Below are 19,831 nucleotides of genomic sequence, written 5' to 3' on the forward strand. Positions count from 1 at the left end.
TGGGTAATGCACAACCAAAGTTTCAGCAGCTCATAAAAGAAGAAATGGTTTATCTCATGCACCTGTGGGGCCTAGAAGGGCTGGTTAACCTAAATTGGGTTCAGCTGGGGCAGCTCTTCCCCCCACATCCCTCATCTCCCTCTGATGAACTAAATACTTAAGGCAAGTCTTCCTCACGGTAACAGCAGAGGATTAAGCAAGAGACTTGAAAGTTGCAAGGTGTCTTGAGGAGCCACAGACCCAGAGCAGATACGCTATCATTTCTGCTATATTCTGTTTGCCCAAACAAGTCTTGTGATGGTGGTGGTGGTTGAGTTGCTCAGTCGTGTCCAACTCTTGTGACCCCATGGACTGTAGCCTGCCAGGCTCCTCTGTCCGTGGGGTTCTCCAGGCAAGAATACTGGAGTGGGTTGCCACCTCATGGCCAATCCCAAAGTCAGAAGAAAGAAAACATACTGGATCCTTTTAGTAAAGGAGGAGCTACAAAGTCACATGGCAAAAGGCACCTATAAAAGGAAAGGTGAAGCACGGTGGGCCCAGATGCGAGTTGTTGCAGCATCGCAGAGTAATCTCTGCTTGAGGAGAGAAGACTGAAGACTTGTTTGACTCCAAACCAGGAAGCTGAAGGATTTATGAACCAGGTAAGTCTGTTGAGTCTTATAACCCCCATGGCAAAAGTTCAGTTCCCAGTGGTTTGAGGAATATTCAGGCAACTGTGGTAATATGGTTTGTAAGACTTAAAGTGTCACCGACACAGATGCTGTGTTAATTAAAAGATTAAGCGGTGTGTAATATCTTGGGCAAATGGATATTTTAGCATCTACACTACCCTCTCTCTCTTTTTTTTTTAATGAGTAAAGAATTTTCTGAACTACAGAAATTACTGAACTACAGAATAATTAATATCTTATTAATTCAAACCTCTCCCATGCCCTCAGGCCTTTCGTTTGGTAAAATAGCTGTAATCACTTATGACTAAAACTTCACATTTGTATTGTGCTTGAATTTTTATGAAATTATTTCATATCTATTATCTCAATGGATTCCAAATAACCCCATTACATGAAAAAGACTAAGATTAATCATGCGGAATTACACATGAACCCACCCACCTAATTGTGGGCACTTGGCTGGTTCCAGAATTGTTCAAACCCTGAAAGTCTCTCCCCTTTACTTCTCATTTCCCTCTCCTCTGAAGCCTTCCTACTCCTCCACCTCTGTTCTTCAAATCTCTCACTGCTCCTAACAACTACCCTAATTGGTTTTCAGCTTCCAAATGTTGTTGCCCAGGGCCCTCTTCCCTCTTGCATGTGTTTCTATTTGGTGGGGGAGAGAGCAAACAAGTGTTAGAGCAGAAGCGAGGATACGAGCGTAAGCAACCATGCTTTCCTCGCCCAGGGCTTGGGGCTTCCAAGTGGATTTGCCCAGGCCCCATTTGCAAAAATTAGTTGGCTCAGCATCCTTTCTGGAATCAGAAGAAAAAAGGGAAAAAAAAAAAAATTACTGGTGGGGTGTGTGTGTTGGAAGTGGAGTGCTGGCTATTTTTTCAAACAGTAAAAATATAGAATGAAGGTGAGTGTTTTTGCATTTTTTAAATAACATCTTATATGATACATAACTATTTTTTATACTCTGGTCCTAGATAGTACTTACCCCTCAAAATGGGCAGGAAAGAGGCTGACTGGATCTTTCTTTAGCAGGGAATATTCATATCACCTTTAAAAAAAAAAACAACAAAAAAACAGTGGCCATGAAAATTCCACACGGGCTTATTTTGTATAGCCACTATGGATGTAAGCTCTTTGCAAACACTGTTGTAGTTGTTGGAAAAATCTTAGAAACTATGCTATCACTCTGTATCAAAGGTCACCGAGGTCTAGCCTGCCAGAATTGGTGGGCAGTAACAGTTACTTTATTATGTAGTGTGAGAGTTCCTTGAAAAAGGTGTGTTTTTTTTTGTTTGTTTTGTTTTTTACATTATTGGAGAACAAAGAGAATCATTATCTTTACAGTTGTATTCCTGTGTTTCATTCTTCATGGGTACAATTTGAGTTCCGTTGGGGAGCTAGACGGAGGAATTGCTTTCTTATTGTTTGAATTTGTTAGTCTTATGAATAAGAGCCCTTAAGTACAACATATATCTGTGTGTGCCTGGGTAAATGCTGAAATAGTTCTCTCTGAACACTATGTCACTAAATAATTTGCTTCATGAACAACTTTTTTTTTAAAGTACTGGTTATTATGGGATTTTGAGAGAATTTCTGGAAATAGTAGCAGCAGATTGTTTTTTAGCACAATTTTGTCATTTAATCCTGAACATTCTTGAATCGTGAAATAGCCTACTGTTTACACAACACATTCAACACCTGACTCCAGCACTCGTGGACTCCAGCTCAGGGACTGTGGTATCAGCAGAAATTTTAAGAATAGATTTGCTAGAACTAAAATATTTTTATTAATGTGAAACTCTACATCTTTTTGCATGTGTGTTTTTCTGGTATTTAATTTTTTGAAAATGTACAGTTTTACCATAGAACATATGTATTATATTTATTAAAGGTGTGGATTATCTTAATTTTCTAGATATATAAAAATCTATTTAGCTACTTTAAAAATATCTTATAATGACAATAATGATAACCAGCAGTTATGTGACAATATACTGCTAATACATACTGGCATTATTTCCTCAACTTTCCCAAACATGTTAAGAAGTAGATATTTATCATTGTGTATACTTTAAAGAGGACTTCCCTGGTGGCTCAGATGGTAAAGCATCTGCCTACAATACGGGAGACCTGGGTTCGATCCCTGGGTTGGGAAGATCCCCTGCAGAAGGGAATGGCAACCCATTCCAGTATTCTTGCCTGGAAAATCCCATGGACCTGGTAGGCTACAGTCCATGGGGTTGCAAAGAGTAAACTCCTATTTGGAGGCTTCCCTGGTGGCTTAGACAGTAAAGAATCTCCCTCCAATGCAGGAGACCTGGGTTCAATCCCTGGGTTGGAAAGATCCCCTGGAGAAGGGAATGGCAGCCCACTCCAGAATTCTGAGTGACTAACACACATCAAACTCCTATACAGAGTCTGAGTCACTTTCCAAAAGTCACATAGTAATGTGAGAAAAATCCAGGTTTCAAAACCAGGGCCAGCTAGTGACATAGGTCACTTTTTTAACCACTATGCTTTATTAATACCCAGAATTGGATGTGAAACTTGAGAGCAATATGAGTGCAGCTTGTACATTTTTTTTCTTTATTCTATCCTAGCCTAAGAAATAGAAAAGCCAGTTGATACTGGAGACAGTTCCTTTGACAGAGTTTGAGATAAATAAAACAATACCTTAAGTAAAAACATATGGAGAAAGGGTTTTCTTTTCTCCAACTTTGTGAGCATTCTCCAGTGTGTTCTAGGCTTCTATGTGGTAGAAAGATAGCACCAACTGTTGGACAAAAAGGAACTATGTTGAGAGGACAAAAAGGAACTGTGTCAAGAGGATAATGTCATCTCATCAGTGAAATGGAAATCCATGACTCAAAGCAGTGGAGCCCGGGATGTATGGCTCCACCAAGAGCACGCTGTGTCTTTGGTCAGGGGATTATAATAGCTTCTAATGTGATTAAGGAGTCTACCTCAAAACAAAACAAAAAACATTATACCAGAGCCAAGGCTGGGCTGTCAGCTTGTGGAGATGGAGCCAACAGTGGGGCTCTTTATTCAGCAGCACACATGACAAAATTCAGCTCAAACCAAAGGGGGCTACATTTTAAAATGAGGCCTCATGGATCTCATTATTTAGTAAGGGGATTTCTGGGTATCAAGTCTCGCGCATGAAAAATCTAGGTGACCAGTTTTCCATGTGACAATTTATTCAATTAAAAAACCTGAGCAAAACAGTGCAAATGTTCTGGTAACTTTCACAGTTTTCTTTCTCTTATATCTCTTCTTTGTAAAAAATGATACATTCATTGACGAATAAACAAGCTTAATGGTAAACTTAGTCTAAAATGATGGTGTGGTATGAAGTAAATTTTTAAAATTACATGCTGTCTATATTTGGTTAAATTTCTCTGATGGAAATAATAAAGTGAATTGAACCAGCACAGTCCCTGGAACCAGGAAAGACCCCTTGCATGTGTCTTGACTCTGATGGAACAAGCTTCTCTGAAAAGGACTAGGTTTTAATTATTTAGCTGCTTCTATCACACAGATGCTCTCTGGGTAGAACTGTATAATTTTGCTTTCCTTAGTGATGCTGGAAGCAGGTTATAAAATATGCATGTTTTATTTATTTATTTTGTCTTGGAATTAGTGGCTGAAGACTGCTTAATTTCATAACCATGAGCTTGTTCATTTCCTTTCCTGCCTTTCAGAGTGTGGAGGGAGATTTTTATACAGGAGCTTAAATTCTGTGATGCCGTCTTGCTCACATTCAGTTGAATTTTTGCCAGGTGTTATGTTCAGAGCAGTCACTGCTGGGGATTGGGTGGGTGTTACTGAAAATTACTTGGACAGAAAAACAATATGTTGGCTCAGGACAGGCTGAGAAAGTGATGATGCAGAGGCACCAGGGAGTGCTTTGCAGTGTGTGGTGGTGGCTGGAATTCTTTCTGCATCATTTCCAACCCAAACGTCTCCACTCAGAGCTTTGTCACTTGTCATTTTACAGTGACAGTATTATTTAGGCCAAACCTTCTTCAGTTAATAGCTTTGGACATTTCTCCTTGCTTCGCACCTACCTAATCCATTAATTTTTAACACTATTTAAAGACAGTATGTCTTGGTTTAAACATGTGAAACTCAATAAAGAAATTAGCAAGGAATGTAGGATCTTGATGAGAACTTTTAAACAAAATATAAGAGCTGTAGCCAATAATAAAAATAGAAGCTTCTCTTCCTGTTTTGTCTCTCTCTTTCTTTTTTTTCCCCTCTACTACTTAGTATATGTCTCTGCTTCTCTCAGCAGGGTACATAAAGGGACCATCTGTTCTTGAGCTGTTTCTCCACATCAGTGACTTTCAAATCCTTTCCTTGAGTACTCTCTCACTCTTAGTTCTGGTTCCTTAATCCAACTAGTCAAACAGAATTACCCTTTCAGACTGAGTGCCTGCAACTTAGTTTACTTTTTTATAAACTTTAGAGATTTATAAACATATAAGTAAATTTTATGTATAAATAAATGCAGTTTTTATAAATTTATGATTTTTAAAGTTTCAAAGACAAGCATGTATTTTATAATCAAAGCCTTCCTGGTTAGCCTGGAACTGTCCAGTTTTGATACTGAAAGGCTTGTATCCTGAGACACCCAGCAATCCCAGGTACACAAGGGAAGGTAGGTGGTCATCCTAAGAAGATAACAATAGTTCTAAACATCCTGGCAGCCAAGGCAAAGATGAAAGGTTGCTATTTATCATGTAACTCATTATTCGGAGGAATAACACATATCAGTTCTTTTGTTTAACCTAGTGTGTGTGTGTGTGTGTGTGTGTGTGTGTTTGCTTGTTTTATTGTTAAATTACTAATTTTTAATAAAAGTTAAGCATTATGGAGGAAGTACTGAATGACATTTAGCACTCTTGTCAGTTTCTCAAAAACAATAAAAGCAATAACAAAATCCCCCCAAACCCTAAAACAAATATGAAACCTATAGGGCTAGTTCTTAGGTTGATTTTTTGGAAAAGGAAAGATCCAAGCCTGGATCTCACTAAATAAAAGTAATTCTGTGGGTATCTAAACAGCTGATGCCACTTTCTGGTAAGTTACATATATAAAATACTAAAGCAGTAAGTAGCTAGTTTGTCTCCTTAAGATACTATCCTATGTGTGTTGAAAGTCGCTCTGTCATGTCCAACTATTTGCAGTGCTCAGGCCAGAATACTGGAGTGGGTAGCCGTTCCCTCTTCCAGGGGATATTCCCAACCCAGGGATCGAACCCAGGTCTCCTACATTGCAAGCAGATTCTTTACCGTCTGAGCCACCAGGGAAGCCCATACTATTCTGTAACAATGATTTATCTCTGATAGATATTTTGCAGGACCTTGTAGCTCAGTCAGTAAAGAATCTGCCTACAGTGCAGGAGACCCAGGTTCGATCCCTGGGTTGGGAAGATCCCCTAGAGAAGGAAATGGTCAACCCACTCCAGTATACCTTGCCTGGAAAATCTCATGGACAGAGGAGCGTGGCGGACTGCAGTCCATGGGCTCGCAAAGAGTCGGGCACGACTGAGCCACTAACACTCACACACTAAGTAGCAGAGGTGGAGATTACTGTTTGGTATTTTAAACTGCTCATGGCAGATCAACTGGTGTGATAGCTCAATGTTATCTAAAGCAGTGAGTCCAAAGTCCTAGGCCACTCAAATGTTATTAACACTTTAATTGAATTCCAGTATTTTTATAATAAATGCTTCTCAGATTTACTCAGAGCTTCCCAGTTAGCTCAAATGGTAAAGAATCTGCCTGCAATGCAGGAGACCTGGATTTGATCCCTGGGTTGGAACGATTCCCTGGAGAAAGGCATGGCAACCCACTCCAGTATTCTTGCCTATAGAACCTCATAGACAGAAGAACCTGGAAGTCGACATTCCATGGGGTTGCAAAGAATTGGACATGACTGAGCAACTGAACGCACACAAATTTACTCAGGTGGCTATCCATATTTTCCATCATTTTCTTGGCCTGTTTGATTCTCAAGATGAGCCTGATCTCTTAAAACTAAAAATTAATTCAGTCTTTTTTTTTTTCATTCCACATGTTTGCTGAGCACTTAACTCTGTGCCAACTACTGTTTTAGGTGCCAAAGATACAGTGGGATACAGCAGACAGACGTCCCTGCCGTCACGCAGCCTCCAGTCACTGGGCTGATACAGACAATCAGCTAACAAGGCCGTGGTCTCCTTTCAAAGAAAGTCCCATTGGCAAGAGGCCTAAAGGAGATGAGAGAGCAGGCCACAGAGATACAAGTGGAAGATCTGGAAACTAGTGCAGCTCTTTTGTGATGCTGGTTTTCTTTGTACCACTATTCTCTATTACCCATTGGTTGGATATAGCACAAATAGAACAGTCTCAAGGCTTCAGTAAAATTTATTTTATAGTTAAAACAATAAACTAGGCACAAGATTGGAGGCTTATATCTTCCCTGTATCAAAATTGGAAAACAGTTGTAGTTCTAGTAACTAAATTTTTCTGTTATAATCTTGTGGCTTCAATAGGGTGGTTTTATGAAAAATACTACTGGATTAGAGAGTCAGGAAACCAGGGTTCTGATAATGGCTATCCTTCTAATAGACATGACAGAGTGCAACCCATATTCTGATATTCTGGTTCTGTTTATTTTTTTACATGTTAAGGAATATCAAGGTGTATCATACTGAAAATTCTAGTTCTTGAGTAAATAAGATTCTGGAATTAGACCAATTCAAATCATTACTCCACTATAGAGAATAATAATGCATCTCATGACCACTCCCTTCCCACCTCATAAATGTACTATCCTAATACGTTGATGCTTAATCACTCAGTCATGTCTGACTCTTTGCCACCTTTGGACTATAGTGTTCCAGGCTCCTCTGTCCATGGAATTTTCCAGGCAAGAATACTGGTGTGGGTTGCCATTTCCTTCTCCAGGGAATCCTCCCAACCCAGGGATTGAACTTGAGTCTCCTGCATTGCAGGTAGATTCTTTACCCACTGAGCCATCAGGGAAGCCCATGAAACAGTTAAAGAACACCCTAGAAAGCAGTGTGCCATGTAGTGTGAAGCAGAAGATTCCCAATACGTCTCTCTTTTTTATCATTCATTTTTAATTGAAGGATAATTGCTTTACAATATTCTGTTGGTCTATGCCAATCAACATGAGTCAGCTATAGGAATACCCATGTCCCTTCCCTCTTGAACCTTCCTTCCTCCTCCCTCCCCATCCCACCCCTTTAGGTTGTTACAAAGCCCTGGTTTGAGTTCCCTGAGTCATACAGCCAATTCCCATTGGCTATTTCTATTTTACATATAGTAATGTGTGTTTTTGGAGAAGGCAATGGCACCCCACTCCAGTACTCTTGCCTGGAGAATCCCAGGGACGGGGGAGCCTGGTAGGCTGCAGTCCATGGGGTTGCTGAGTGTCGGACACGACTGAAGCAACTTCACTTTCACTTTTCACTTTCATGCATTGGAGCAGGAAATGGCAGCCCACTCCAGTGTTCTTGCCTGGAGAATCCCAGGGACGGGGGAGCCTGGTAGGCTGCCGTCTATGGGGTCGCGCAGAGTCGGACACGACTGAAATGACTTAGTAGTAGTAGTAATGTGTGTTTTTCCATGTTCCTCTCTCCATACATTCCACCCTCTACTTCCTCCTGTCCTCCTCGTGTCCATGAGATTGTTCTCTATGTCTGTGTCTCCATTGCTGCCCTGCATATACTCATCAGTACCATCTTTCTAAATCCCATATATATGCATTAATATAAAATATGTTTTTCTCTATTTATTTCTCTCTATATATAGGCTCCAGGTTCATCCACCTCATTAGAACTGACTCAAAGGTGTTCCTTTTTATGGCTGAGTAATATTCCATTGTACCACAGATTTTTAATCCATTCATCTGTCAATGGACATCTAGGTTGCTTCCATGCCCTAGCTATTGTAAATTGTGATGCAATGAACACTGGGTACATGTTTTTTTTCAATGTTGGTTTCCTCAGGGTATATGTCCAGTAGGGGGCTTGCTTGGTCATATGGTGGTTTTATTCCTAGTTTTTTTTAATGAATCTCCATACTGTCTTCCATAGTGGCTGTATCAATTTTCATCCCCACCAACAGTGCAGGAAGATTCCCTTTTCTCCACACCCTCTCCAGCATTTATTGTTTGTAGATTTTTTGATGATGGTCATTCTGACTGGTGTGAGGTGATATCTCATTTTAGTTTTGATTTGCATTTCTCTAATAATGAGTGATGTTGAGGATCTTTTCATGTGTTTATTAGCTGTCTGTATGTCTTCTTTGGAGAAAGGTCTGTTTAGGTCTTTTGCCCACTTTTTGATTGGGTTGTTACTAGGGGCTTGCCAATATGTCTCTCTTTTAACAGTTATAGTAGGCAGAATTCTAAATTAACTTACAATCACCTAAACTCTTGTGTGATTTCCTGTCCTTGAGTTTGGGCAGGGCCTCTCAATATGATGGGATATCACTCCCAAGATGATATTACTTTCACCATATTGGCAAGAACTACAGGAGGCAATTAAGGACTCTAATCAGTTGACTTCAGGGTTAATAAAAGATAAATTATCCTGGGTGGGCCTGACATAATCAGGTAAGACATTTAAAATCAGGATTAGAATTTCTGAGAGTTCAGAGAAGCCTTGAAGAAGCAAGCCTCCATGAGTTTTATAACTGCAAAGAATTTGATTCGGCTAACAATCTTATGAGCTTAGAATTTTTTTTTAAAGCCTAGTCAAGCCTTCAGATGAGACCTAAATCTTGGATGACACCTGGATTGCCATCTTGTAAGACTCTTAGTAGAGGACCCAACTAAGCTATACCCAGATTTTTGACTCAGAAAACTCTAGGATAAAAAATGGGTTGTTGTAAACCATTCAATGTGTGGTGATTTATTATGCAGTAATAAGAAATTAATGGATCAGTAGAAATGGAGTTGCTACAATAATCCCATCTAACTTTTAAAAGATGAATATACACTGAAGACCAAAATCTCATTTACTATCATAACATAGGTAATTTCAGTGAATTTTCTTCTAATGAATTTCTAGACACAGATTTTTATTTTCCCAATACAAAGCATAAAATACCAACCAATGTGTCACCTGTGGCATTTGTTCTACCTGCAGAGGACTGTGGGCCCATATACTTTAGCAGATGGAAAGTTTTGTGTGGTCAGCTAGACTACACTTCCCTGTCAATATGCAGCTTTGAGGCTGCTGGTCAGTTATGTCATTGACACCTGTTTCCTATAGTTCTATAACTCAAAGTGGAAACAATTTTTTAACTTTTAGGACCAAAACTGAGGCACCAAACTAAAACTTAATGACATTCCACCTACATCTCAATTGTAACTCTTTTAAGCCTTTCAGTGATTTGTTGAAACTCTCAAATCCTTGTATTATTTATTTTGCTTTACTGCTTTATTTTTAATTGAAGTATAGTTTATACACAATATTGTGTTAGTTTCATGTGTAGAGCATTGTAATTCAGTGTTTTTGCAGACTGTACTCCATTATAGATTTTCCTAAGATAATGGTGTAATTCCCCATGCCATACAGTATATTTGTTGCTTATCTGTTTTATATACAGTAGTTGGATTTGTTAATCCCATATTCCCAATTTGTCCCCCCAGTCCCACTTATCTCTCCCCTTTGGTAACAGATGTGTTTTCTATATCTGTAAGTCTTTCTGTTTTGCATAGCATTCATCTGTATTATTTCTTTTTTTGGATTCCACATGTGATATCATACAGTATTTATCTTTCTCTGTCTGACTTATCTCACTAAGCATATTAATCTCTAGGTCCATCCATGTTGCTGCAAATGGCAATATTTCATTCTTTTATATGAATAATATTCCTTTGTGTATAAGTGCATATGTGTGTGTATATATATATATATATACATACACACACACATATACACACACAAATGTGTGTGTGTGCATATACAATATGTATATACACATACCAAATATTCTTAATCCAGTTTTCTGTTGATGAGCAAATGGGCTGCTTCCATGTCTTAACTATTGTAAATAATGTTTTTGTGAACACTGAAATGCATGTATCTTTCCAAATGACTGTTTTCATTTTTTCTGGATATATACCCAGAAGTGGAATTGTTGGAGTATGGCAGAAAGTGAAGAGGAACTAAAAAGCCTCTTGATGAAAGTGAAAGTGGAGAGTGAAAAAGTTGGCTTAAAGCTCAACATTCAGAAACGAAGATCATGGCATCTGGTCCCATCACTTCATGGGAAATAGATAGGGAAACAGTGGAAACAGTGTCAGACTTTATTTTTGGGGGCTCCAAAATCACTGCAGATGGTGATTGCAGCCATGAAGTTAAAAGACGTTTACTCCTTGGGAGGAAAGTTATGTCCAACCTAGATAGCATATTCAAAAGCAGAGACATTATTTTGCCAACAAAGGTCTGTCTAGTCAAGGCTATGGTTTTTCCTATGGTCATGTATGGATGTGAGAGTTGGACTGTGAAGAAGGCTGAGCGCCGAAGAATTGATGCTTTTGAACTGTGGTGTTGGAGAAGACTCTTGAGAGTCCCTTGGACTGCAAGGAGATCCAACCAGTCCATTCTGAAGGAGATCAGTCCTGGGATTTCTTTGGAAGGAATGATGCTAAAGCTGAAACTCCAGTACTTTGGCCACCTCATGCAAATAGTTGACTCATTGGAAAAGGCTCTGATGCTGGAAGGGATTGGGGGCAAGAGGAGAAGGGGATGACAGAGGATGAGATGGCTGGATGGCATCACTGACTCGATGGATCTGAGTCTGAGTGAACTCTGGGAGTTGGTGATGGACAGGGAGGCCTGGTGTGCTGCAGTTCATGGGGTCGCAAAGAGTAGGACATGACTGAGCAACTGAAATGAACTGATGGTAGTTCTATTTTAATTTTTGAGGAAGTTCCATCCTGTTTTCCATAGTAGCTATACCAACTTACATTTCAACCAACAGTGTATGAAGGTTCCCTTTTCTCTACATCCTCTTCAAAATCAGTTATTTGTAGACTTTTTGGTGATAGACTTTCTCACAGATGTGAGGTGATATTTTATTGTGGTTTTGACCTACATTTCTTTTAGTTAGTGATGTTGAGGATCTTTTCATGTGCCAATTTGCCATCTGTATGTCTTCTTTTTTTTTATTATTTGATTTTTTTTATATTATACATGTTTTAATGCCATTCTCCCAAATCATCCCCCCCTCCCTCTCCCACAAGTCCAAAAGACTGTTCTATACATCTGTGCCTCTTTTGCTGTCTCGCATACAGGGTTGTCGTTACCATCTTTCTAAATTCCATATATATGAGTTAGTATACTGCATTGGTGTTTTTCTTTCTGGCTTACTTCACTCTGTATAATAGGCTCCAGTTTCATCCACCTCATTAGAACTGATTCAAATGTATTCTTTTTAATGGCTGAGTAATACTCCATTGTGTATATGTACCACTGCTTTCTTATCCATTCATCTGCTGATGGACATCTAGGTTGCTTCCATGTCCTGGCTATTATAAACAGTGCTGCGATGAACATTGGGGTACACGTGTCTCTTTCCCTTCTGGTTTCCTCAGTGTGTATGCCCAGCAGTGGGATTGCTGGATCATAAGGCAGTTCTATTTCCAGTTTTTTAAGGAATCTCCACACTGTTCTCCATAGCGGCTGTACTAGTTTGCATTCCCACCAACAGTGTAAGAGGGTTCCTTTTTCTCCACACCCTCTCCAGCATTTATTGCTTGTAGACTTTTGGATCGCAGCCATTCTGACTGGTGTGAAATGGTACCTCATAGTGGTTTTGATTTGCATTTCTCTGATAATGAGTGATGTTGAGCATCTTTTCATGTGTGTGTTAGCCATCTGTATGTCTTCTTTGGAGAAATGTCTATTTAGTTCTTTGGCCCTTTTTTGATTGGGTCATTTATTTTTCTGGAGTTGAGCTGCAGGAGTTGCTTGTATAATTTTGAGATTAGTTGTTTGTCAGTTGCTTCGTTTGCTATTAATTTCTCCCATTCTGAAGGCTGTCTTTTCACCTTGCTTATAGTTTCTTTTGTTGTGCAGAAGCTTTTAATTTTAATAGATCCCATTTGTTTATTTTTGCTTTTATTTCCAATATTCTGGGAGGTGGGTCATAGAGGATCCTGCTGTGATGTATGTCAGAGAGTGTTTTGCCTATGTTCTCCTCTAGGTATTCACAATTTTTGATTGGGTTGTTTGTTTATATGAGCTATATGAGCTTTACCTACCAGTTTCATCATTTGCAAATACTTTTACCATTATATAGCTTGTCTTATTGTTGATGTTTCTATTTGCTGTGCAAAAACTTTCAGGTTTAAAAGCTTTTGGTTTTATTTATTTTGCCTTAGGGGACTGATACAAGAAAATATTTCTGTGATTGATACTGAGTGTTCTGCAAATGTACTCTTCTAGGAGTTTTATGATTTCAAGTGTTAAATTTGTCTTTAAGCCATTTTGAGTTTGTTTTTTTATATGGTGTGAGGGAATGTTCTTATCTCATTCTTTTACATGTAGCTGTCCAGTTTTCCTAGCGCTACTTGAAGAGATAATCTTTTCCTCATTGTATATTCTTGCTTCATTTGTCATAGATTAAGTGACTCTGGTGCATGGGCTTATTTCTGGGTTCTCCATTCTATTCCATTGATCTGTGTGTCTGTTTCTGTGCCAAAATCACACTGCTGTTTTGGTTATTATAGCTTTGTAAGATAGTTTGACATCTAGGAAGGTTATGCCTCCAGCTTTGTTCTTTTTTCTCAGGGTTGCTTTGGCAATTCAAGGTCTTTTGTGGTTCCTTATAAATTTTAGGATTTTTTGTTCTAGTTTTGTGAAAAATGTCATGTGCTTTTGAAGGATCACATTATGTTCTGTAGATTTTAGAGTATAGGTTTCACCTTCTTAAATTTATTCCTAAGTAATTTTATGTGATTTTTAAATGGGAGTTCTTACAATTTTCTTTCTAAAATTTCATTATTAGTGTACAGAAACAAAATAGATTTCTGCAAATTAATCTTTTATCCTGGAATCTTACTGAATTCATTCATTTCTTATGGTTATTAGATGGAGACTTAGGATTCTCAGGCAATAGCACCCCACTCCAGTACTCCTGCCTGGGAAATCCCATGGATGGAGGAGCCTGGTAGGCTACAGTCCATGGGGTCATGAAGAGTCGGACACGACTGAGCAACTTCACTTTCACTTTTACGCATTGGAGGAGATGACAACCAACTCCAGTGTTCTTGCCTGGAGAATCCCAGGGATGGGGGAACCTGGTGGGCTGCCGTCTATGGGGTGCAACAGAGTCGGACACGACTGACGCAACTTAGCAGCAGCAGTATATACATAGACTATCTTGTCACCTGAAAATAGTGCCAATATTACCTCTTCACTTCCAGATTTGGATTCCTTATATTTCTTATCTGACTGCTGTGGCTAGGGCTCGGTTAATAGAAGTTGTGAAAAATGGGCATCCTTGTTTTGTTACTGAGCATAGCAGGAAGGCTTTTAACTTTAGTGTTGAGTATTATGTTAACTTGGGTTTGTCATAAATGGTCTTTAATATGTTGAGATATGTTCCCTCCATATCTATTTTTGAGACCTTTTAATCATGAATAGATGATGGATTTTGTTAATTGCTTTTTCTGTCTATTGAGATGATCATGTAATTTTTCTCCTTCCTTTTTTTTTCTTCTTTTTGTTAATGTACTTTATCACATTGATTTGCAAATGTTGAACCATGTTTTTGACCTGGGAATAAATGCAACTTGATCATGTTATATTATCCTTCTCATGTATTTTTGGAGAAGACAATGGCAACCCACCCCAGTACTCTTGCCTGGAAAATCCCATGGATGGAGGAGCCTGGTAGGCTGCAGTCCATGGAGTCACTAAGAGTCGGACACAACAGAGTAACTTCACTTTCACTTTCATGTATTGGAGAAGGAGATGGCAACCCACTCCAGTGTTCTTGCCTGGAGAATCCCAGGGAAGGGGGAGCCTGGTGGGCTGCCATCTATGGGGTCGCAAGAGTCAGACACAACTGAAGCGACTTAGCAGCAGCAGCATGTATTATTGGATTCAGTTCAGTCACTCAGTTGTGTCTGACTCTCTGCAACCTCATGAACTGCAGCTCGTCAGGCCTCCCTGTCCATCACCAACTCCTGGAGTCCACCCAAACCCATGTCCATTGAGTCGGTGATGCCATTCAACCATCTCATCCTCTGTCATCCCCTTCTCCTGCCCTCAATCTTTCCTGGCATCAAGGTCTTTCCCAATGAGTCAGCTCTTTGCATCAGGTGGCCAAAGTATTGGAGTTTCAGCTTCAACATCAGTCCTACCAAAGAACACTGAGGACTGATCTCCTTTAGAATGGACTGGTTGGATCTCCTTACAGTCCAAGGGACTCTCGAGAATTTTCTCCAACACCACAGTTCAAAAACATCATTTCTTTGGCACTCAGCTTTCTTTATAGTCCAACTCTCACATCCATACATGACCACTGGATAAACCATAGCCTTGACTAGATGGACCTTTGTTGACAAAGTAATGTCTCTGCTTTTTAATATGCTGTCTAGGTTGGTCATAACTTTCCGTCCAAGGAGTAAGCGTCTTTTAATTTCATGGCTGCAATCACCATCTGCAGTGATTTTGGTTGGTTGGTTAATATTTTGTTGAGAGTTTTTGCATCTATATTCATGAAAGATATCAGCTTGTAATTGTCTTTTATTGTGTTATCTTTGGTTTTGGTATCAGGGTAATAATGGTGGCCTTGTGGAATGACTTTGGGATTGTTCCCTCTTCTCCAAATTTTTGGAATAGTTTGAGAAGGAAAGGTATAAGTTCTCTATATGCTTGACAGAATTCTCCTGTGAAGTCCTGTGGTCAGAAGCCTTGTTTGCTGGGAGGTTTTCTGTTTTAATGATAAATTCTAGTGATCTACCTGTTCTAGTGATCTATCACTTCCAGTGATCCATCTGTTCAAATTGCCTGTTTTGTCTTGACTCAGTCTTGCCATGCTGTATAATTTCTGGAAATTTTTTCCATTTCTCTAGATCATCCAATATGATGGCATATAGCTGTTTGTAGTATTCTCATGACCTTTTGTATCTCGGTGATATCAATGGTTATTTCTCCCCTCTCATTTATTTTTTTTATTTGGGTCTTTTCTCTTATCTTCTAGATGAGCTTGGCTAGAGGTTTACCAATTGTTTATCTTTTTAAACAGAAACAGTCCTTGATTTCATTGATCTTTTTAATTTTTTTTCTTAAAACCCTGTTCTAAATATCTTTCTGCTTGAATTACTTAGTGTGGTTTCTATTTTCCTTAATGATCCTGATGCATAACAGTATATACTTGTGTGTACTTAGTCATATCTTGTGTGTACTTAGTCACTGAGTCATGTTGACTCTTTGTGATCCCGTGGACTGCAGCCTACCAGGCCCTTCTGTCCATGGGATTTTTCAAGCAAGAATACTGGAGTGGATTTCCATTTCCTTCTCCAGGGGAATCTTCTAGACCCAGGAATCGAACCCACTTCTCCTGCGTCTCCTGCATTGCAGGCAGACCCTTTACCATTGAGCCATCTAGGATGCCCCCATACATACTTACTGACACAGAAAAATAAGATCTAATTAGCACTAATCAGTTAGATAGCTAATTACTGTTATTTTATTAAAATCATAAATGAAAATATAAACAATTAAGATTTTTTATTTTTGAAGATGTGTTGATACTTTCCCTGGTTTATCATTAGACTCATGGAGTCTCAAATGTTATTACATGCTGTTTATACATTTCTCATCTGCAAGAAATCTTTGGCAGAAATAAGGCAGTTTCATAGATTATGGGATGTGTTTACATACAGTTAGAGTAGCTTAATCTAGAATTCTCCTCACACCTTCTTACTTCCTACATTGTTCTTCACTTCCAAGAGAATCACCTCGGAGTGATGATTCACAACTAAAATGAACTCTTTAATATCTTCTTAGCCAGATAGTTAATTTAATGATCAGTACATATATATTTTTAGTTATTCTTTTTGTTAATGGGTTTTACAGTTTTACAAGTAAAAATGTATAGGTAAATGTGGCATATGGAACACTGAAAAAAAAAAAGAACATTGAGAAGTAAATAGATGTATTTATTTATATTGAGATATAGTTGACATATAATATTGTATTAGTTACAATATTATAATGTTGTACACTTAGTTTTAAGTGTACAACATAATGACTAGATATGGGTGTATTGAAAAATGATCATCACAGTAAGTCTAGTCAGCATCCATCACTTTACATTATTTTATTTCTTTTTTTTTTTTTTTTTTTTTAATTTTATTTTATTTTTAAACTTTACATAACTGTATTAGATTTGCCAAATATCAAAATGAATCCGCCACAGGTTTACATGTGTTCCCCATCCTGAACCCTCCTCCCTCCTCCCTCCCCATTCCATCCCTCTGGGTCGTCCCAGTGCACCAGCCCCAAGCATCCAGTATCGTGCATCGAACCTGGACTGGCAACTCATTTCATACATGATATTTTACATGTTTCAATGCCATTCTCCCAAATCTTCCCACCCTCTCCCTCTCCCACAGAGTCCATAAGACTGTTCTATACATCAGTGTCTCTTTTGCTGTCTCGTACACAGGGTTATTGTTACCATCTTTCTAAATTCCATATATATGCGTTAGTATAGTGTATTGGTGTTTTTCTTTCTGGCTTACTTCACTCTGTATAATAGGCTCCAGTTTCATCCACCTCATTAGAACTGACTCAAATGTATTCTTTTTAATGGCTGAATAATACTCCATTGTGTATATGTACCACAGCTTTCTTATCCATTCATCTGCTGATGGACATCTAGGTTGCTTCCATGTCCTGGCTATTATAAACAGTGCTGCGATGAACATTGGGGTACTCGTGTCTCTTTCCCTTCTGGTTTTCTCAGTGTGTATGCCCAGCAGTGGGATTGCTGGATCATAAGGCATGTCTATTTCCAGTTTTTTAAGGAATCTCCACACTGTTCTCCATAGTGGCTGTACTAGTTTGCATTCCCACCAACAGTGTAAGAGGGTTCCCTTTTCTCCACACCCTCTCCAGCATTTATTACTTGTAGACTTTTGGATCGCAGCCATTCTGACTGGTGTGAAATGGTACCTCATAGTGGTTTTGATTTGCATTTCTCTGATAATGAGTGATGTTGAGCATCTTTTCATGTGTTTGTTAGCCATCTGTATGTCTTCTTTGGAGAAATGTCTATTTAGTTCTTTGGCCCATTTTTTGATTGGGTCATTTATTTTTCTGGAGTTGAGCTGTAGGAGTTGCTTGTATATTCTGGAGATTAGTTGTTTGTCAGTTGCTTCATTTGCTATTATCTTCTCCCATTCTGAAGGCTGTCTTTTCACCTTGCTAATAGTTTCCTTTGATGTGCAGAAGCTTTTAAGGTTAATTAGGTCCCATTTGTTTATTTTTGCTTTTATTTCCAATATTCTGGGAGGTGGGTCGTAGAGGATCCTGCTGTGATGTATGTCAGAGAGTGTTTTGCCTATGTTCTCCTCTAGGAGTTTTATAGTTTCTGGTCTTACGTTGAGATCTTTAATCCATTTTGAGTTTATTTTTGTGTATGGTGTTAGAAAGTGTTCTAGTTTCATTCTTTTACAAGTGGTTGACCAGAGTTCCCAGCACCACTTGTTAAAGAGATTGTCTTTAATCCATTGTATATTCTTGCCTCCTTTGTCGAAGATAAGGTGTCCATATGTGCGTGGATTTATCTCTGGGCTTTCTATTTTGTTCCATTGATCTATATTTCTGTCTTTGTGCCAGTACCATACTGTCTTGATAACTGTGGCTTTGTAGTAGAGCCTGAAGTCAGGTAGGTTGATTCCTCCCGTTCCATTCTTCTTTCTCAAGATCGCTTTGGCTATTCGAGGTTTTTTGTTTTTCCATACAAATTGTGAAATTATTTGTTCTAGCTCTGTGAAAAATGCTGTTGGTAGCTTGATAGGGATTGCATTGAATCTATAGATTGCTTTGGGTAGTATACTCATTTTCACTACATTGATTCTTCCAATCCATGAACATGGTATATTTCTCCATCTGTTAGTGTCCTCTTTGATTTCTTTCACCAGTGTTTTATAGTTTTCTATATATAGGTCTTTAGTTTCTTTAGGTAGATATATTCCTAAGTATTTTATTCTTTCCGTTGCAATGGTGAATGGAATTGTTTCCTTAATTTCTCTTTCTGTTTTCTCATTATTAGTGTATAGGAATGCAAGGGATTTCTGTGTGTTGATTTTATATCCTGCAACTTTACTATAGTCATTGATTAGTTCTAGTAATTTTCTGGTGGAGTCTTTAGGGTTTTCTATGTAGAGGATCATGTCATCTGCAAACAGTGAGAGTTTTACTTCTTCTTTTCCAATTTGGATTCCTTTTATTTCTTTTTCTGCTCTGATTGCTGTGGCCAAAACTTCCAAAACTATGTTGAATAGTAATGGTGAAAGTGGGCACCCTTGTCTTGTTCCTGACTTTAGAGGAAATGCTTTCAATTTTTCACCATTGAGGATAATGTTTGCTGTGGGTTTGTCATATATAGCTTTGATTATGTTGAGGTATGTTCCTTCTATTCCTGCTTTCTGGAGAGTTTTTATCATAAATGGATGTTGAATTTTGTCAAAGGCTTTCTCTGCATCTATTGAGATAATCATATGGTTTTTATTTTTCAATTTGTTAATGTGGTGTATTACATTGATTGATTTGCGGATATTGAAGAATCCTTGCATCCCTGGGATAAAGCCCACTTGGTCATGGTGTATGATCTTTTTAATGTGTTGTTGGATTCTGTTTGCTAGAATTTTGTTAAGGATTTTTGCATCTATGTTCATCAGTGATATTGGCCTGTAGTTTTCTTTTTTTGTGGGATCTTTGTCAGGTTTTGGTATTAGGGTGATGGTGGCCTCATAGAATGAGTTTGGAAGTTTACCATCCTCTGCAATTTTCTGGAAGAGTTTGAGCAGGATAGGTGTTAGCTCTTCTCTAAATTTTTGGTAGAATTCAGCTGTGAAGCCGTCTGGACCTGGGCTTTTGTTTGCTGGAAGATTTT

General features: G+C 38.6%; 2 long non-coding RNA genes across 2 annotated transcripts in view; both read left to right on the forward strand.

Moving 5' to 3' along the window:
• The first annotated feature begins 240 nt into the window (after positions 1-240).
• Positions 241-19,831, forward strand: part of LOC123329977 — a 59,232-nt gene continuing 39,641 nt past the window's right edge. The window contains exon 1 of the long non-coding RNA XR_006545627.1: positions 241-641. This is a non-coding gene — a long non-coding RNA (uncharacterized LOC123329977). The remainder of the gene's footprint in view (positions 642-19,831) is intronic.
• Positions 6,225-7,128, forward strand: LOC123329978. Its single transcript, XR_006545628.1, has 2 exons — positions 6,225-6,643; positions 6,792-7,128. It is a non-coding gene; the product is annotated as an uncharacterized LOC123329978 (long non-coding RNA).

Source organism: Bubalus bubalis, chromosome 17 (assembly GCF_019923935.1).
Source record: "Bubalus bubalis isolate 160015118507 breed Murrah chromosome 17, NDDB_SH_1, whole genome shotgun sequence".
Taxonomy (NCBI): domain Eukaryota; kingdom Metazoa; phylum Chordata; class Mammalia; order Artiodactyla; family Bovidae; genus Bubalus; species Bubalus bubalis.